The sequence below is a fragment of the Numida meleagris genome, chromosome 3, assembly GCF_002078875.1.
Source record: "Numida meleagris isolate 19003 breed g44 Domestic line chromosome 3, NumMel1.0, whole genome shotgun sequence".
Lineage (NCBI taxonomy): Eukaryota > Metazoa > Chordata > Aves > Galliformes > Numididae > Numida > Numida meleagris.
In genome coordinates this window covers 73618970-73640937 of record NC_034411.1, presented here as the reverse complement: position 1 = coordinate 73640937, position 21968 = coordinate 73618970, and the positions used below count along the sequence as shown (strand labels likewise).

The following is a 21968-nucleotide window of genomic DNA, read 5'->3' as shown; positions in this document are numbered from 1 at the left end:
CCCCGCCCCGATTCATCAGGGCCGCCGGCAGGCGGAAGGCAATGGCGCTTGGGAGGTTGTCGCCTGGAGGAGTTTGGTTGCTCTGCTGAGGCGGTTCCTTGCTTCACTGTGGAATGTAACCGCACCCAAACTGTCCACCCACGGAAGAAGGAAACGGTATATTTGCAGTCAGCACATTTGCTGAGAAGATACCTGCAGCATATTTTAAATTTCATGTCCCAAGTTTTGAAGACTGCTGTGACTTTTAAGTTATAAGCTGTACTGTAATGAGAGGTGCTAATCTTTTTACAAGCTTTAAATCACACATTCTTATTGCTTCCAGTTGTACTGAAAGTGCTAGATACTGTCTTTGTGTGCAAACTGACACCTTTTCCTTCCAAACCTAAGGATTCAAAATGTTCTTTTCATTTTTTTTTCACAATTCAGAAAAAAAAATTGGCTTAATTCGTATTTAAGACAAAATTAGATTTATCATTGATCTGCTTGTTTCTTTTAGTTAAACAGTGGCACAATTGTTCTGTTTTACTGTTGTGACAGTTTATCTTCTCAAGTTTTTCAGTTATGTTTAAGTGCATTTTGTTCTATACTGTTCTTTTCTCCTGACTTGGTTTATTTTTGCTTATAGTTATTCTGGGGTAATTCCAGAGTAATTCTCTGGATTCAGTGGAACTTTTCCAGATGTATGTTGATGACTACACTGCAGGAAGGTTTTGACCATAATGCTTCTGATCCTTTGTATTTTTTTAATATTCTGAACTTTCCACTATCTTCTGTTAGTCCTTCAGCAAGAGCTTCTTAACCCCCAGGACAGCCCTCAAAAGCAGTCTAATGTGGTCTAGGCAAAAAGAATGCTTGACCTATTCCATAATGGGAGTATGCTTCTTGCAGATAAGGAAACATGAGTTATAAATTTCTTGCTGGAAGCTCATGATGCATTTCGGAATTATATATTCACATTCTCTAGCCAAGAAAGTGCCTCCTTTTTACAGTGGAGAAGGAAAGCAAACAGTTGATCAAACATTTTGTATTCTATTTAATGGGATATTTAAATAAGCTGCTACAAAACACTACAAAAGCGTAAGCAGACATTCTCTTACGATTTTTCCACTGTAGAAATATGCTGTGGTTATTAATTGGTTTAGAATGCTTTAAAATATGTCATTAATAAGAAAATTTACAAATATATCAAATTACTTTTTAATATAGGAATAGGTATGGTAGGAAATGTATCTTGAAGTGAAGTCATTAGAAGGTACGTGTCATTGTTAAGAAAGCAGGCCTTTAGCTTATATGTTTATAGTCAAATATCAAGCCAATTCTCTCTTCAGAACATGTACTCCTCACTCCTTGCATCTGTTCAGTGAAACAGATCACTTCAAAGATAGTCACTACTTTCCTGAGGAAGGATGAAACACAGAAATTTAATTACTGTAAAAACAATATCACAATACGTGGGAAAAGAATACAATCAGAGCCTAAGAAGATATCACTATTCTCAAAAGCAAAAACTTTTAAAGTTTATACTGTCCCAGGAAGCTTGCAAAATACAGGAATAATAACTAAGCAGAGAAGAATACCTGATTTATTCCGTATCATAAGAAACCTGCATCTGAAGATTGTGATGAATTTTTCTGCTTAGGCAGTTCTAGATAAGTAGTAATGACAAATATAATGAACTTGGAGTTGCTAGAAAAACATATACATAGATATGCTTAGAAAGATTTAACAGGTTAAGAATGGGGTTTTGAGGAAGTTTACAGCATCTCCATATTATTTTTATGGAACTTAATCCTAAATTCACTAAGGGTAGATCTCCAACTTTTGATGTTGTGATAACTGGAAGCCAAAATACCACCTGGTATTTTGTGCTGAAAAAGAATGGCTCAATTGCATTTCAAGCTCTGTTGGAACCTAAAATTGCTCAACACTAGACTTAATGTTCTGCCAAAATAGGCCACAGGTATTTGTGGCTTCCTATGAGCATTCAAGAGACCAGAATGCCCCCAGCAAGTACTTCTATGAAGGTCAAACACTCTCTGCAGACACTACTGCATGGAATCCTGAATGTCTCTCTGACATTCAGGGATTTATCTTCAGCCTTGAATGTCACAAAACAAATGACATGCAATGCTCAGGCTGGAGCATGCCTCTTGCATCAATTCATCTTAAAATGTTTCTGGGAATTAGGCAGAGTTTGACATAATTTGTACAGAATCATTTATGACTCCCACAGAATGTTTTATTTTATGAAAGAAATTTTATTACAAAGCATTGCCTTAATAAAGAATTGGGTTGATTTTAATCTTCTGCTTACCTTAGTTAAAAATAAATACATGAAGCCTTCTGCAGTAGCACTTAAATCTTGCTGGCTTTTGGATTGGTGCACATAACACACTAACCTTCCAAAGCTAAGAGTAAGTGTGCAAAATCCAAATAGACATATTGACATAGGGAGTGCATGATGTTCATTGTCTAGAATCTATGGCTATGTCTACTAATAAAGAAAATACACCACAAAATATTTTTTTGTCCCTGCAGCCAACTGTCTTGGCATGGTATATTTCTGTATGGATAAATGCTCTTTTGTCTCAAACAGTAGGGACTGCATCCAGTTTACTTGTGAGAAGGAGTCCCTGGGCCAAGTGAACCACCAAACTGTGCCTAGGCATTGTCTCAGAGAGTGCTGGTTGATGAGTCCAATATTATTTCAAAGGCCATGCTAAGAATTTAACAGTATGAGTAATCACATATCAGTATACAGGTCTGTGCATTGTTCCTCTGTTGCTTGGCATCTCAGTGGTGTTATATGCGTTCATGATAGGGATAATGAAAGTAGAAAATGTGATAGTAAAGATATTGGGAAGAACTGAATGTAATTGGCTTATGGTAGAACAGGAGCTGTGAAAAACTTTTAATGCCAGTGGAGGGAAAATGTATTTTCTTCATTAACCTTAAAGTTAAGCAGCCAGAAGATCCTCCTCATGTATGTGTAATTATTTTTAATATACTTGATATTCAAAGCTGTCTAGCATCACATCTGTCTTTTAACCTTAGAAGCCTGCCATCACATTTATCCTGTATGTGGATGAACATAAAAAACATTTTGATACATACAATGGATTGTTTGAAAATTTGTTCTACTGTGAGGGGAAAAATATATATAAAACTGGTGTATATGAAATGTGATTCTTTTTGAGGCCACTTCAATACTATCAGCCTCTGACGAATACTGAGGTCATTAAGCATTGTACAGAATGTTACAGAACGTGTTGCACTTAAGATTATTACCACACACTTGACAGCCAAGCCTAATTGTGATATACAATATAAGTGCTCCCATCCTTCTGCAGAACAAAAAAATGCTCTCATCTTGTTACAAATGAAGCATGCATCTGTATGCACATACAGTGAAAGAAAAAGATGTTTAAACAGGGGCAAAACTTTCTTTGATACAATTTTCAAAAGGAAATAGGTGTGGAAATATATTTGTCAATTATTATTAAATCACTCCTGTGTTGCCTTATGGTAAGTTGAGTAAATGACTTCTATGGTCAGGTTTAGTACTTAATATATCTTACCTATTGGGAAAATGGAAACAAATCTTGAAGTCAAAATATTTAATCACGTAATTGTAGGGGTTGGAGGGAGCTCCAGAGATCATCTAGTCTAACCCCTGCTAAAGCAAGTTCCCTAGAGTAGGTTGCACAGGAAAATGTCCAGGCAGGTTCTGAATATCTGGGCAGCTTGTTGCAGTGCTCTATCACCCTGAAAGTAAAGTTCTTCCTCATGTTCATATGAAACTTCCTGTGTTCCAGTTTGTTCCCATTGCCCCTTTTCATGTTGCTGGTCAAAAAGAGCCTGGCCCCATCCACTTGATTCCCTCCCTTTAGAGATGTTGATAAAATTCCCTCTCGATCTTCTCCAGGTTGAACAGTCCCAGGTCTCTCACCCTGTCCTCATAAAGATCTCCAGGCCCCTAATCATATTTGTAGTTCTCTCTCAGACTCTCTCCAGTAGTTCATGGTCTTTCTTGAACTGAGGAGCCTAGAACTGGAGACAGTACTCCAGATATGGCCTCACCAGGGCAGGGTAGAGGGGAGGGGACACCTCCCTCGACCTGCTGGCCACACTATCTATGTGCCCCCTAGGATATCATTGGCCTTCATGACCACAAGAGCATACTGCTGGCTCACGGTCTACCAGTTGCCTAACAGGACACTCAAGTCCTTCTCCATAGAGCTCCTTTTTAGCAGATCAGCCCCTAACCTGTACTGATCCATGCGGTTATTCCTCCCCAGGTGTAGGACTCTGCACTTGTCCTTGTTGAACCTCGTAAGGTTCCTCTTAGACCAACTCTCTAGCCTGAGCCTGTCCAGGTCTCTGAACGGCAGCAAGGCTTTTTGGTGTGTCAGTCACTCCTTCCAGCTCTGTATCATCAGCAAACTTACTGAGGGTGCATTCTATCCCTTCATTCAGGTCATGAATGAAGATATTAAACAAGATCAGACTCACTACCTATCCCTAGGGAACTAGGGGGGGGTAGCTACAGTCTTCCTACTGGATTCTGTGCAGCTGATCACAACGCTCTGCCAGTCAGCCAGTTCTCAGTCCACTTAACTGTCCACTCATCTGTCCCACATTTCATAACTGTATGAGAATATTGTGGGAGACAGTGTCAAAAGCCTTGCTGAAGTCAAGGTACACAATGTCATCTGTTTTCCCCTCATCTACTAGTCAGTCATGATATCATGGAAAGGTACCAGGTTGGTAAAGCATGATCTCCCCTTGGTGAATCCCTGTTGACTACTCCTGATAACCACCTTTTTTTCTGCTTGTTTGGAGATAACAGCCAGAGCAAGTTGTTCCATCATCTTTGTAGGAATGGAGGTGAGGCTCACTAGCCTGTAACTTTCCAGATCTTTCTTCTTGTCCTTCTTGAACGCTGGAGTGGCATTGGCTTCCCTCCAGTCCTCAGGCACATCTTCCATTCTCCATGACCTTTCATAGATGATAGAGAGTAGTTAAGCAGTCACTTCTGCCAGCTCCCTCAGTACTTATGGGTGCATCCCGTCAGGGTCCGTGGATTTGTGTGTTGAGTTTGCATAGATGTTCTCTTGACAGATCCTTGTCAACCAAGGGGAAGTCTTCCTTTCACCAGACTTTCTCTCCTACCTGCAGGAGGGTCTGAGATTCCTGAAGGCCAGTTTTACCAATAAAGGCTGAAGCAAAGAAGGCATTCAGTAACTCCGTCTTCTCAGCGTCCTCTGTTATCAGGGCACTTACCTCTTTCAGCAGCAGACCCACATTTTCCCTAGTCTTTCTTTTGCTACTGATATACTTAAAGAAGACCTTCTTAGTGTCTTTGATGTTTCTTGCCAGATTTAATTCCAGATGGGCCTTAGCATTCCTTGTTGCATCCTTGCATGCCCTGACGGTGTTCCTATGTTCCTTCCAAGTGGCTGGAGCCTTCTTCCACATTCTATAAAATTTATTTTGTTTGAGTTTTTTATATGAGCTTCTTGCTAATCCCTGTGGGTCTCCTTCCATCTTTGCCTGATTTCTTATTCCTAGGGATGCACTGATCTTGAGCTTAGAAGAAATGGTGCTTGAATGTTAACTAATTCTCTTTGGCCCGCTTACCTTTCAATGCTCTACTCCATGGGATACTCTACCCTCCAAGTAGGTCAAAATTGTCTCTCTTAAGTCCAAGGCTGCGGTCCTACTTATTGCCCTATTTCTTCCATGCAAGCAGCCAAGGCTGCCCACAGCCTTCACATCTCCAATCAATGGTTCTTTGTTTGTAAAAACAAGGTCCGGCAGCACACTTCTCATATTCAAAAATAATGCACAATTGTACAAAGTATGCAGAACTACTATCTTGCTAATGTTAACACCAATAACAATGCTAAAAAATGAAATACAAGTTTAGCAATACTATGTAGAACTACTACACACTTCTCCCTTTAATGCATTCTGAAACTTTATTGCTGTAAAACCAATAGAAAAACCTCTTCAGAAATGTACAAGAATTTGCATGAAGGAAATAAGCAAGAAGTGGGGAAGTTCTGTGCCAAGAGAGTGGTGAGGTGCTGGAACAGGCTGCCCAGAGATGTTGTAGATGCCCCATCCCTGGAGGTGTTCAAGGCCAGGTTGGATGGGGCCCTGGGCAGCCTGATCTAGTATTAGATGTGGAGGTTGGCGACCCTGCCTGTGGCAGGGCGGTTGGAGCTTGATGATCCTTGAGGTCCCTTCCAACCCAAGCCATTCTATGATTCTATGATTCTATGATAAGATTCTTGCAAGCAAATCTGAGGTAAAAATATGACTAAATCCCAGTCAATTTTGCAAGAGTACCTTTTTTTTTCTCTTAAGCATAACAAATATTGAACAAATATAAAACACTGTAAATAATACATGTTGAAAGGTATTGCACAACAGATATGCTGATTCCCTCTATTCAGAGTCAACTAAGCTGTTCATGTTATACATAAACTATTACATGCTATTTACATGTATCTGTTCTTGTACACACTTCTTAACACAAATTTGACAATCCACAGATTCTGTTTCAGTCCTGATAGAGCAAGCATTGTATGTGATAGTGAGATTCCTCAAGACACAAATATACTTTATGAATATTCCTGTTTTCTCTGCAAGACTGTTGGGATCTAAATAACTGACAACATTTCAGCCTGCAGGTTAGTATCTGACAGTATCTTCTCATATGGTGATATACTGGAAATACATAGCTTGCTCTCAGAATGGCATAGGGTATTTGTATATCCCTCCTTATTGCTTCTGTGATGTTTTACTGTACAGAACAACATCTGTCTTGCTCTTAGCTCATCCAAAGTGCGAAAATCCACAAAATCTTTGTCTCCTCTGCTATTTCATCTTAAATGAAAGCAGAACCCCAGTGTGATGCCTGTAGCTGCCTGAAGATTTTCCTGACAGTAAAGCATCTTAAAACGACCACGATGATGACTGCTCTGAAAATAATGCCTCCAATTTTATTATTTTAGCCCAGAACATCAGAAGTGGATGTTGGTGGTATGCCAGTAGAGTTTGAACCTTCCTACCAATATTCTGTTATGTTTTGTTACCATGTGACAGCCAGCAGTAGAGGGGCAGCCTGACTAAATGGCATCTGACATGGAAGTACATGTGAAGCAAATATGTGTAACTGAATTCCTCTATACATAAAAAAAATTGCACCCATTAACATTTATCAATGTTGCTGAACGTTTATGGGAATCAGTCAGTGGATGTGAGCCCAGAGAGGCAGTGGGTGATGGTATTTCATGTTGCTGTTGCCACTGCTGAAAGACTAGACACTTTCTGGATAGCCACGCACATGACAAAATGAAGAATGTCTCGATCAGATCATCTGGACAAATAAGCTAATGGTGGTGACTGCATTGTAAAATACTATTCTGTAGCTGAGAATTTTCTCTATGAAACAATTGTTTGTGCTCTTTGTATCTGTAGTAGGAGGCATTACTTCTGGGACGACCTACTTAGATCCCAATGCTTTTTCTTACTCCATGGACACAGAGGTGTGGACCAAGTTGTGGACCAAACTCTATGCTACTGAATAACACATTTATCATGTTTCAGACATAAATTGATTCAACTTAACAAATTATCCCACGACATTCTGGACTACTGTTTCACCCTTCATGTCTGGAGGTGAGAAAGTAGGGAAAATTGAATATTTGTACTCTTTGCTTTTTCTGTCTTCTCTGAGAGATAAAATTACTTGCACAAAGATAAAAACATAGAAGCTGTGAAACTGCTCAAGTCCACTTAGACATCTGTTACACTGCAGTCAAAGTTGCTATTACTGAATATTCATTACAATATTCTATCCTTACAAAAATCATTTAATGTTGACTCTGCTGGTTAGGTGTTAAGGATTTAAAACAGCTTTTAGTCCAAGACACAGCATGAAGTTGCTCATCACTGTCTTTCATAGACATAGCAGAGATGTCACCAATGTGTCTAAATACCCCTATCAGATTCCACAGTTTCTTCTATATACCCAAAGGAAATGTGCCTAAAGACTGTCAGAAAAAGAAAAAAGTTTCCCTCATACTTTAGAGGAACAAATCTGTAACACAACCATTCTACAAATATTTATTCTCATATTAAAAGAGTAGTAATTAAAACTGTAAGATCTGCATTTCCCCTGCTGCAATGTAGTGGTTGATGGTTTACATCTACCAGCCTGATTCTTGCTACGTACATTTCATCTGTTCCATCTTCATTGTAGATTTCTTTCCATGGACAAAGCTGACTTCTAACCCATAAACAACACTGTTGTCTCTAAGCTGTCAGTGTGTAACATAATGAATATCCAAGCATCTTTTCAGATAGGCTGTTCTAATAGGTGTTGACATTTATCCCACTTCATTCAACATCTTCTTGTTTCTCTGGAAGTAGCTTACGTCTGCTTGGGCAAATTCTGTCATCACCACCGTTTCATTTGCAAATGCCATCTGTCCTGGCACTCTCTCAGGAAACAATCTTTCTTTTCTGACTCATGGGAGGCATCCATGTTATTTGCACTCTTCCAGGAATACTTTCTTAGAAAGTGCTACATGTCATGTAAAAGAGTCACCTCAATACTGTGAATTAGCTGCAGTTAAGTTACCAACTCCATAATTCGCTCTTTTTTCACTGATAAATATCTTTTAGAAACAGTTTTAAAAACACAGAGCTTTCACACAAAATTTCTGTTTTGCTCTGTGCCTGTTAAGTCTCTTTTCGCAATTCCTGATCAAGATTCATGCAGAAGGGGTGCTACACTAGATCTGCGTGTTTCTAGTAACATGACTAGAGCCTGAAGAAATAAGTTCATCAGTGTACCCAAATAATAGTAATTAGCCAAAACACTCCATCTGATTTTTGAGAAGAAAGTGTCTCTCTTCAAGTAGTGTTTTCATATCTCTGTGTAATACTTTTAATTTGCAGTGGAAGATCCATTACGAAATGCTATATGGTCAGTATCTACAAACACTGCTGGAGGGTCCTCTATGTCTTTGGTCAAAAAAGACCAAATCTTGGTCAAAAGCTGATAGCATCTTATGCTCATTTAACTTCAAGGACAAGTTCTACTACAAGAAAGTGTCATCAGCCATGACAAGGATGCCCAATGTTGTTATCTTGGCTTTCTTCCAGGCCTATATCTCACCATTAAACAATATCCCATAAGCAGTACTGAATTCTATAGTTTTTGTTTGTTTGTTTTTTAGTACTGGACTGATCACTGTAGTTTCTTGCTGCTTTGTAGACATGTCTATAGCTTCTGAGCAGAATACGGGTGAAGGTACATTCCGATTCACTCAAACACTGTGTCAGACATCATTAAGACTGGTGCAGTTTAGCTCAGGATTCTGTATCTGTTGTTCTTCACTGTGGCTTTATAGCACACAGTCTATGAGCTGACAGCCACTGTACTACTAGACAACTAAAACAGAATATCCAAAATTGGAAGGGTTGCATAAGGATCATTGAGTCCCACCTGAAAATCAGGCCGGATGTCTGCAAGCATTTCCAGATGCTTCTTGAACTCCAGTGGCTTGGTGCTGTGAGCACTGTCCTCAGGAGCCTGCTCAAGTGCCTGACCACCCTCTGGTGAAGAGCCATAGAACCTTTTCCTGATATGCTTCCTGACCCTCCCCTGTCACAGCTTCATGCCATTCCCTCTATGTTTTAATTTTAGTTAGATCAGAGTAATCTGTGATAAAAACATATTCTTCAAACCATTTAAAACCAGTGCTGAGCATCTTCCAGAAGATATAGAAACAGATTTTTCTTTTCCAAATACTGATTACCAAATTCTAGTGTCCACAACAGCACAGACTTGCATGCCAATCTTATGGCTGTTGATGAAAATTATAATAATATTCTGGTCCTCTATTATTCCTAAATAACATCTGCTTGTCCACATTTTTTTGCTCATAAATATTAGGAATTTCTGCTTGAGTGAGGTGACTGAAAGTACGGAAGCAAACTTTATCAGAAGAGAATACAAAAAATTTTAGAGAGCTCTAAAGAAAATAAAATTACTTTGTATAGAAGTAAGGAAGGATCATAAGTTACTTTGTGATATCCAGATATACATTTATTCACTTTTTTTTTGTAGAATCTGTGCTTGTAGTAGCAACTTTTGTAAACAAAGTATAGCGGTGAAACTGTACACACAAGTAAACCAAATATGTTGAAAACACGCTTACATGTACTACGCCATAAGCGTATTGGACAAAATGATAGGACATTGGCTTGAATTGTACAGTTATGCTAGTGATTCCATGGCCTTGTTCCCAATGAATTAAATTACTAGGTTTAATTTAATGATTTATAGATTTAGTCATCAGTCTTGCAGTAGGAATGTACACTTTGTTTGGGTCTGTGCAAATTCACTGATTAGGGGTGTGTATATGTACACAGACAAGAATGGAAGAAGGAAGATGAACAGCATGTATTAAAAAATTTGAACACTATATAGGAGTGTTCAAATATAGGAAATATTCCCCAACCCCTACAGGAGAAGATAAACCATCCCAAACTATTACTATCTGACTGGTTTTTTATATGTATATATATATCTTCTTTCTGTAGAAGATACAGAAAACAGTAATGTTCCATTCATGTCTACTGAAAGTCAAGTTTTTTAGTTTAAAAGGTTTTGTAGTTTGAAACCATCACTCCTTGTCCTATCAGTTCACTCCCTGATAAAGAGTCCCTCTCCATCTTTCTTGTAGACCCCTTTTGATACTGAAAGGCCACAACTAGGTCTTCCTGGAGCATTCTCTTCTCCAACCTGAATGACCCCAGCTGATAAAAAGGCTGAGAGCCTCATCATAGGAGATGTGATCTAGCCCTCAGATTATTCATGTTGTCCTCCATCAGCAGACTCCAACACTGCAGAACCTCGGATAGGGATGGTATTAAAACACTGAGTATGCAGTGAACAACCTACCATAAAGCAACACTGCCTAACTGTTCCAAAAGAAAACAAGGCTTTGGGGTACTGGTACTTATTTTTCTTCATTTTTCTTTTAGAGGGAAGATGTGTGTTTATTCCACAGCAGACACATTACACTCAGATAAATCTTGTGATTCTTCCTTTAGATAGTACTTTAAATGAAGTTTTGTTTAAATTAAAAATTCAGTAGCTTCTGAAATCTTGTATGCTTTCTCTAAGAAAGGAAATGACTGTTTCTAGTTCAATTACTAATAAACATATTTTTGTAATATATTTTATAAATATTTTTCCATATTTTCTTTGATATTCAGCCTTGATCAATTTTCATTTGAAAAGGTAATTGTAAAGTCCTGTGAGTCTCAAAAGCAACATTAATTAGATATTCAAACACTCATTCAACCAGAATATTTGCTAAGGAATGCTAATGATGTGAACATCTCTCTTTTTGTCTAAAAACACTAATTCTCCTTATTGTAAAATATGGAAAGTAGATAGAATCCCACTATGAGTTTGCATTTTGGTTATTTTGAATCTTCACCACTCAGCTGTGTTTAGCTTTGTTTTCCAGCTTAAGTCAGGATATGAGTCAATGGTCAGTCTCTGGAGTAGGTGGTCCACAGAGCTAGGGTATTTGAAGTACACCCTTTTTCTGAAAGATGTATCAGGAAAGAATAAGAAAATAGCATAATATTCAAACACCATTGACTTTCCAGGCTGAAAGAGCATCTACCTATCTGACTACCTATGTCATCTAAATAAGTAACTGGCACAAATTATGTCAGAAGGTCAAAATACACATCTTTATCATGTCACACTCCCGCAAGCACTAGAATAGAGAAAACAATTTATTGGTTGCTTTTTAATGTTTGTTTGTTTGAATGTTCAACATTTATTAAGTTAGAAATAAAAAATCTAACACAAAATACATCAACTTCTTATTTCTTGCTGTTTGTTTGATTAAGATAAACATATCTTTATCAGCAACAGAATTTTAAATAATGATTTACTTGCCACAGTTAACCTAAATACTTAGGTTATGCTCATTTTTGTGAGGTCATTTTTATTCTTTCCTAGACGTACTTGAAAGTATAAAATCTCCATTATAAAAATGAACTTTGGTTATGATCTTTAAGGGAATCAAATGAGAATTTCTATACATAGTATGCAGTCAAGTAGAGATTTCCTTAGAATACACCCCAAACATAATATGAGTTATTCAGAAGAAAAATGTTCTGAAACTAAAGAATGTCTGGCTGTCCACAGACTGCTTGGTAATTTTTCTCATTTCATCTCTTTTCTGAAAGCTTTCTCTGTTCCTCACATAGGATAAAGTTACACTCCATGAGATAAAGAATCCTTTACATATTTATACAGTATTTTTCTTCTTTTTGTGTCATGGAAACAGATAGCCAAATTGTGTCTGCTTTCTGTGGGAATACTTTAGAGATGAAGAGCTGCAGGGAATCTCTTTCTGCCCTGAAGTTCCTCCCTGCAGAAAATAGGACTGGTTTGCCATGCTTCCAGCGGTCAAAGGCAGAGGATGAAGGATGCTGCTTGACAGCAAAGCAGTTGTGGAAAAGGGCATGCCCTGAAGTGGGGGGCAGTCCCTGGGATCCAACTCGCAATTGTGGAGCAGTAACAGAGAAAGTGTGTCTGTGCTTATTGTGGAGACAAAGTCATTGACACTGCTCAGCATACAGCCTGCACTACCCTTTGAAGCTTCACTAAGTGTGCTGAGCTGGTGTCCCCCAGAAATCCTGTAGAGAAGTTAGGTCCAGTACACCACTGAGCTGATGCAGCTTCAACTGCAGTGATTCTGGGCCTCCTCCAGCTTTATTAAAGCACTTATCCTAAACCAACAGAAGCTGCATTTTCAGGTTTTTTTTTTCTATTTTTTGTGAGTGCGCAAATGTACTTATGCAGACCTGTGTCTGCCTTTGATGCTCGTGCCTGTTAATTCTGCATCTATATGCACATATACAGTAAGAAGTCTTGCAAAAATAGTGAATTGTCATTAAAATTAACTTCTGTATGCTTCTTTTATATCCGTTGTTCCTATGACAGGAATGATGAACTAAATATGGTATTTTACTTGTCTTTTGAAACAATAGCCCAAGCTAAGACTATAATCAAAGCGAATTTACAGTACTGATACTCCTCCAACTAGTGTATGGTTAGAAAGAATTTCAGATTATACTCCAGGAGTCAAAGATCATCATTTTCACTGGTGTAGGATTTTACCCCTGAAACATACAGTTACACTGAACATTTTTAATTATTTTATTATGATTATTACTGTGGGGTTTTTTTTTGTTTGTTTGTTTGTTTGTTTGTTTTGCTGTATATTGGACCTAAATTTTACTGCTGATTTATGTGAAGTAATTCTGCTGGTTTCCTAACGTATTCGTGACTCTCCTTCTGTACATATGTACAGAATTAAGATAATCTTTTTTTGATGTCAGCCCACTGGATTTGCTTCTCTCTCTTCTTCACTGTAGGGAGAAGTGTTGTTAATACACTTTTTGTCATGCAACATTTTTAGTACTACCTCAATTCTAATCTTGCTTTAATTTGCTCAGTGTAATTCCAAGCAGCAAGGAAAATGGAAAAAGTCAGTGTTCAAAGACTGATATGCCTGCAGATAAATGTTTTACATTTCCTATGTGGTATTACATTAAAAGTCCTCTTTTGGATATATGTACATTTCATATTTATATTTAGTTTATATGTTATTTTAATTTTTATATTTAGTGCAGGCCATCCTCATTTTCCCTATCATCTCCGCTAACAGCAAATTTATTGAAGCAATGGATCAAAGAAAACTCAAATATTCTATACTCCTAATTGGAAATTAAAATTAACTTGGGCAGAAAATAGCCCAAACCATTCAATTTCATTTCTTTATTTATTCAATACATTTTTAGATATTTTTTGTTTTTAAATGTAGAATCATACTTGGTACAAGTAATTTTGAAGTGATAAAGTCATATTTTAAAATGTTTAATATACATTTGTATTGTAACAATAATTACACATTTTGTCTTGTCATTTATGATACTTACAGTAATGCTACAATTAACCAATTAACATATTTTGTTGCTATTTCTTTTTTTTCCTTTTTCTATAAAATACATTTACATTCCTTAAGCAGAATGAATCTTGAGTTCATTCTGAGTCCTCAAGAATTCATTTCTGTAGTACTTAAATTTTTGCCCAAAATGTGTGAGGTGGAAGGCAACAACAATCTTTTTATTCAACCAAAATGTTGTGATTTGTCTCTTAACATTTTGTGACAATCTTGAGCAATTTAATCTAAATAGCCTCTGCTATTTTCACACATGAGTGCGTAACAATTGCCTCTGAGGTGCAAATGTGATGAACCGCTGACTGTGTCATTCAGAGGGAAAATAACTGACAAAAGCCATAATATATGCAGTGAACACAAGGCTAAATTGTTATCTGCAGATAACAAGTTATTGAACTTTTTTTTTTAATGTAAACTTTATGTACACTGTGATCTTTTCTGTAAACTAGATAGCTATAAAGACATAAAGGTAATTATTGGAAACCAATTGCAGTGAACTGTAGAACAAAAGCCATTCCTTTTTATGATGATAATTGAACAGAGCACTAGGCTTAGTAGGATAAAATGATTTCAAGCCTCTTAACACAGTGTTGATTAGGAGATTGAAAATGTCATGTCTTAATAAAGAGGAATGTTCAGTTCTAAAAACACAGATTCTTTTCTACATTGTCTTAAACATAGGGAACTTTTCTTTTTGTCTTTGACGTAAACCTCAGTGTTAAGCACCAGGTCCCACAGTTACATGTTCCTTTGCACGGGACACTCGTAATTGACCCAGTATGGCTTTGTTAAAAATCAGTTCAGTGAAACGGTTTCCATACTGCTACATTGTTTCCTTCAGTGGCCCATGGTCGCAAATCCATCAGAAGCTGTGGTTCTTCTCCTCCCTTACAAAGTAATGTTTGGGTTCAGGAGCCTAATGACTCTAGTGTTTAGGAGGTCAAGTGATGTTTTCTGTGACTGAGTTTCATGTGTGATCTTGGGGAAGGTACCCGAAATTAAAAAAAAAAAAAAAAAAAGAATGAAAACAAAGAAATAAAAATGGAAACCTCCATTAAACCCAGGGCATTAAACAAGAGAACTTGAGTTCCCTAAAGTCATAGAGCATATCAGGTCACAAGCATCAACAGGCCTCAAACTTCATCCACAGCATCATCCCCTAATTCCCTCTCTCTGACTTAGCTATAGATAGATTCATCTCAGAAAGAACAAAACTTATGGCGGTAGCATATGATATTTACTCATCTTGATGCAACATTTGTAACTGTGGCTACACGAAACATTCCTATATTTATAACTTCTTTGAAAGCTCATCTAGCAATTCTGGGTTTCCAGTTGCTGATGCATAGTACTGAAGGGAGATCAAATTGATAATAAGTATGCCCCTTATTTTTTCATCTGCTATTTTCCTTTGTTTTGTATCATTTTTGTTTTTATTTCTTTTTTTCCTCCCCGAATTAGGTTTCCTACAAGCAATGATTTTGAAACCTGGCTACAGAGATTTTTCTTTGTACAGGCATTCTCCAGAAGATTTCTGATCCACATCCAATTTCATCCCCATTTAAAAACAACTTGCATGTGAGATGCAGAGCACAGGTGTCATATAGGACAGTTCTGCACAGACGTCAGCTGCTTATAGTGATATACTACATAGCATTCAGTAGTCACAGTTAAAATTAGAGCATTTTCTTTGACCACAAAAGACATGGCTTTCTGCTTGTTGTCACAGCTAGAAGCTCCTTTTTCTCTTTTTTCTTAAATGTTTTTGTCATGAAGAGATAATGTAATTTCACAAATTATGACCATCTTTGCCTGTAAAAGTTAAAAAGGAGTGTAAAAGGGGCAATTCCCACTCCCCATCAAATGCAAGGCAAAACATGCAGCAGAAAAGTTGCCTCTTCAGTGAAAAAGGAAAAAGCAGGTAGCTGAATAGTATCCTTTGTGCCTTTATGTGACTTTGGGCAAGGAACCTCTGCGCTAGTTCTATTTAGGAATATTCAGTTAAAACAAGTAACTGAGAAATGTTGATTAGTCTGAAGGAAACCTTACATAGAAAGTCACAGGTTTCAGAAGGCTTTTTTATTGATTGATTTTGTTTGGGATAGTTGTGTGTGGTTTTTTTTTTTGTTTTTCTTTGAGACATTTTCTTAAGATTTCATTAACGTTTTGATTAAAAATGGGAAAGGGAGCTAGGAAACTTCCAATAAATGATTGTTTGACAGTTAGGGAACTCAACTGACATAAAATGTATACTCATGTTCATGACAACATATATGATGCAGAGTTGTAAACCTCATTTTCTAATACTGGAATGCACTGCCCTCTCCATTTGGTATTCTGTTGATAAGTTCCGTTTTTAGAAAGGCTCACTCAAGTCACAGTTAGGAATTATTGTTTATTTATAAACAATTTCCAAGAATTGAGAAACACACATTTCCTATTTAGTTCTACAAGTCATTTTGTCTTGTTTTTCTTTGTTTTCCTTCATTTTGCCATGCAAGTTTGCATTTATTGGGTTTTGCCCCAGTTCTGAGTCATAGCATTTTCCCGGTATGTCTGCCTTCTCATGCTGTAGTGTCTGATTTTTGATTAAACAAACACAACCTCTAACCTTTCTAGTTGCTAAGATAACCTTCAAACCGTGAAGTGAATGTATTTATGATCAGCAATGTCTCATTTCATCGAAGGCATGAAATGAATGCAAATTTTTATCATTTATCACACTGTAGAATATTAATACTAATGCAGTACAGTATTTCTATGACAATAAAAGCAGTTAGGAGAAAAAATACAAACAGAGCTCCAAAAGTAATGCCTCTTATTTTATGATATTGTCCTACTATGTTAGAGGAAGATGGTGGTGGTATGGCAGGACAGGTTGAACCTTCTACCAACATTCTGTTACATGTTGTTGCTATGTGACAGATGGCAGCAGAGGGGCAGTCTGACACAATGGTATCTGACATGGAAGTGCCTATGAAGAAAAGGCATGCCACTGAATTCCTCCATGTGGGAAACATTTCACCCACTGACATTAATTGACACTTACTGAATGTTTATGGAGACCAAAAAGTGGATGTGGACACAGCGAGGTGGTGGGTGCTGCATTTCAGAAATGACAACAGCTACAGTGGGTGCAGATTTTTATGAGGGGCGCATGCAGGCTCTTGCTCATTGCTTGTGAAAATGCATAGCTAATGGTGGTGACCGTGTTGAGAAAGAGTGTTTTGTAATTGAGAATTTGCTCTATAAAATAGTGTTATTTTGGAATGAAATAGGAAGCATTACTTTAGAGCGTACTATGTAGAATGTCATTGCATATTCTGTGCCTCCTGTAAGTGCTCTCTTTCTACACTTTTCTTCTGAGGTAAAAGAGGAAGAAAAAAAAAAAGAGTTTTGGATGCAACAGTCTTCCGTATCTGTCTTATAATATTTTAAGCTGTTGCCTACAGAATTTCATAGGCATTATAATTGCATATCCATTATAATTACATACCCAGTAATCAGTAGTGTGGTGAAGATTTCCCTGGGTGAGTTTAGAGGCCAGTACTTATTTTGCTTTGCTTGGGACCATGGCTGTTTCTGCTTCCTGATGCCAGGGGACAGGAAGTGACTGGTGTGGGAAATAGTTTGAGTGATGATGCTTTGCATGAGAGATGTGGAAAACAGGATGAATTTTCAGAGATTGTGGGAACTCTAGCAGGTGAGCAGCCAAGTAAATGAGTTCTAGGCTGTAAATCCTCTATGGATATCTAACCCCAGCAATAACCTCCTGCACATACAGAAATGACAGACCTTAGTTTAAAACAGGTAATTTCCTTGAAACTACTTGTGAAATTTCAGCGAACATTTCCCCAGGCAGATCAATTCTTTTTCTGCTTTCTAAGGATATATGAAAATCATTGAAAATGTGGTTTCTTGCAAAGCAGTCTGTGCACAAGCAATTTGTAACTATGGCAGATTTAAAGAAATTCCTCATATGATTGGCAATTTGCTTTTATTGAGAATATACTTCTAAAAAGTGTTTGAACAATATTTATTATAAATACTTTTTTTCTTCTTGGTTCGTTTGTAATAGCAATGTGATCTGTATTATGAACAGGACTAATCAGTGCTTTGGCATGGAAGTTATTTTCTTCATTGCTTGGGAAAAATTGTTAAAAATAATGGATCTCTAGGCTTTGACTGGCATCTCTTCAGCATTGACTAAATAATAATATTGATAAGCTGGTACACAAAATCATATCACACAAAAGACAAGCAGCAAAAAAGTCTCATGTCATATCAGAATATTGCAAAGAAAAGTCAAAACCATTTATTTGGAATACATCTTAAGAGTTCGTAAACATCTTTATTTAATCAGACTAAGTATATCTCCAACAGTGTTCCAAACTGGACATGAAATTTAGATAAAATATGGGCATCATCTAGGAAGGAAGTTTAGTAACTTTACCACTAACAAATACTTATTGTGAAAGATAACTGTACAATAAAACTGTGTGAACTCATTGGTGTTTTATATTTTCTCTTGACAAACAGCTACTCAGGAGGAAGAAAAAAAAAAAAAAAGACTGGCAAGCTCTGTTCTACTCTTCTTGAACATATTTTTCTTATAAAGTAGATTTGCACTTGAACACCGTCGACAAAGGACTGTACAAGTTACCAGTGTTCCTTCAGAAGACTTTGAGAGAATATTATTTTGTTGGATTCATCCAGTCTTTGTTGAGACATCATAAGGGTAAGAAAATCATATGTTAAATTCAAAAATATTTCCTCTTTTCAAAGTCTTGAAAGGTGTTAAAAAAATGAAGGTGGAGTGGGTTTACTGAGAGCAAAAGTAGCAAAAGTTTAAGTTTTGCATACTCCCACCTATCTACTGTAGAATCAGATTCTATTGTGCTCCAGAACATAACTGTATGTGAAAAAAAGACGGTAGAATCATGCATATTTGCATCAGATTTATTCTGTCTTAATGACATCCAGATCAGCTTTCTAAAGTAGCTAGTTAAACTGTCAGACTTGCAGACTTATTGTGGATTCTGGACAGTGCATGAACTCTGTTATATGTGACCTTGGAGGTCAGATTTTACACGCTCTCCTGTGTATTTTTAGCAGCTTTGCCAATGCTTCCAAGATATTCCTTCCTTTTAAAGTTTGATGAACAAAATATTGGATAATAGGATCATTAAATACTCTTTGCATATGTATTTTAGCTCTCCATCTTTTGGTGCTAAAATTAGGAAGCCACTCTTCCTAGAGGCATTGTGAGGTCAAGTGAAAAAAGATCCTCTGGAGGTGGAGAGATGTCTCCTTCTCCAGCTGTTCTCCATAAGAATTAATTTATTTCTTAGAGAAATGCAAGGAAAACAGCCTCATAACACAGCTATCCAGATGCCTGAAAAGTCCAGATATCATCTGTCATCTCAATGTTCTCTCATAGAGGGGTAATTTCTCATGTTCATTACATTACTTTCTATTGATGTTGAGTTTGACCAATCTATCAAAAATCTGTTCTAGACAATATTGTTCAAAAATAATTTCAATAGCAAGGCAATGTATAAAAATAGTTAAGTAGTTACATTTAAACAGGATGAAGTGTAACAGTTCTTACCCTCTTATGGAAACTTTGTAAGTATCATCACCACAGAAAGCAACAATAATTATTCAGGACTATTGAATGTGAGCACTTTTAAAACAAAAACATAACTAAGAAATAAACTCACAGCCTTCAGATCTATATTCTCATTCACTTTTACAATAAAAATCTTGGAACTAACTACATTTTGCTATTCATATTTTGTGCATGAATGCACTGAGACCAGGAGACATTAAACGAATGTATTTATTATGGCACCACTGTTCAAACGATTAGGAAGGAAAAGGCTTCTCAGACTTCCTTTGGAAACATCCCTTCTCCTCCCTCTGCTTCTCTGTTCAGGAAGCAGCAGCATAACACTGCCACCCACTGCCCCGCTTCACACAGGTAACATCATAAGGGTTGATCATTGTCCAGGAGTAATCACATTTTTCCAGATATAGTCCTGATATCTTTAGTAAGCTTCGAAAGATCCTCGGGTTAAGTTGGGCAAGCTTTGCTTACTTTCTTTTCAATCGCATGGAGTACGATCTCTACCCGCTGCAGTAAACTGGCTGTGAGCATTACAGTAGCTTCACGTCAGGTTTTGCTTACCCACTTTCAGATGTCACCATCTTTCTCCATGGCTAAATACAGTAGCAGTGTGCAGCAGAGGAACTCATCCACTCAGCTGTCTCCAAATAGGAGATAATCCTTCTGAAGAGCACCCTCCTTAGCTAGCATACTTAGACAAGCAAAAGCAGGTGCTCTAAAGCTATAATGCATGACACAATGAGCCTGAGTGAAACTGAATTACCTACTGCTCCAATTTTTTATCTTACCTTTCTAAATCACTGTATTTCCATGTATTACATTTATTTGAAGGAGAATTTTGCATTTCTCTTACCAAAAGGACATTGCATTCACTTCATATATGTAGGAATCATTAAGATTCTACTGAACAGGCTCACTAATACTGCTTGGTTTTAGATAGTTATGTAGTTAGAAAAAAGACTAGAATATTGTTAAGCTCCAAACAATATGTTAATTTCTGGTTTTAGTTGCCATGTTTGTGTATTGTTTTTAAATCATACTTACAATTCTATTTAAAATTGCAACCTGATTTGAAACACACAGTCTCAAAGAACCAACTGGAAATCTTGTTGATTATATTCACACCACTCCTGCACCCCCTCCTTTCTGAAAACCTTCAATCGCTACTGGCATTCAAAGTGTGTGAGCCACAGGACATAAGGTTCTGGAGTGTCAAGATATTAGAAATTACTGCAAGGTCTTCTCATTTGAGCCTGCACCACCATCCCACTTCTGAACCTCTTGATATTTATAAATAATAAAGAGGAAAATTACTAGTTTTGCTCTCAAACACTCAGCAAATTACTAAGAACTGCTTTCACTCATGTAAAATTAATCCACAGGCTTGGAGCCTGGCATTACTTTGCTATAAGAAATTGCATTGTATCTCACATGCATTGAATATGGGTCTTAAGGAAAAAAAATCAATAAAAGAAATTAAATATAGCCAGCCTCCCTCAAACAATAAAAATCAATGCTATGTTATAAGGTGCCTAAGAAGCAGGTTTATTTTCAACATTAATCTGAATAGTAGTTTCATGGTAATTGATTTTTTTGTACTTAAGCTGTCAAAGAATATAACAAGCAATGATTACTTGTTATTTTCCAAATTCATAAAATAATTGATTCTATGGGGATTGAGAGTTTTTTACCCCTTTCTTTCTCTGACACTGAATTAGTTTTGTCACTGAAACAATTGCTAATCTGTCTTCTAGTGATGACAAAATAGAAAAATAAATATTCACTATACCTTAAATGGAACTGCTACACAAGCAACCATATTTCCATTATTTTGATTGTTAAATAGTGTTGCAACTGTTACCTGTGGCTGAATTAAATCTTGCATTAAATACAAAATACTCCATTTTCAGTAGACAGAATACTATTCATTCCTTAAAAAAAAAGAGAGAGAGAGAGAGAGAGAGAACAGATAATATATTATTCAACTATTTAAACAGATGATTGTCTTGCAAGTAAACACAGAATATCCACTATATAAACAAAAGTCAGAAACACTGGGAATCTTTAGTATCAAGTGAAGCATTAATTCAGGATTATTTTTATTCCTTATTTAATTTGCTTAAGGATGGATAAAGTAAGCCAGGAGAAACTTGTATATAACATAATTGTGTACAATCTACGTATACAAAAAAAAAAAAAAAAAAAAAAAAAAAAAAAAAAAAACAAGATGGAAAATAACAGAAGACTATTCCAAAATGAAGATG

General features: G+C 36.8%; 1 long non-coding RNA gene across 3 annotated transcripts in view; it reads left to right on the top strand.

The window, feature by feature from the left end:
- The window catches only part of LOC110396946, a 31309-nt gene continuing 9352 nt past the window's right edge, over positions 12-21968 (top strand). For 2 of the 3 annotated variants that reach the window (XR_002437387.1, XR_002437389.1), the window contains exons 1-2: positions 12-156; positions 18615-18813. This is a non-coding gene — a long non-coding RNA (uncharacterized LOC110396946). Of the gene's footprint in view, positions 157-6560; positions 6699-18614; positions 18814-21968 lie in introns of all 3 variants that reach the window. The other variant, XR_002437388.1, reaches the window with a different exon arrangement.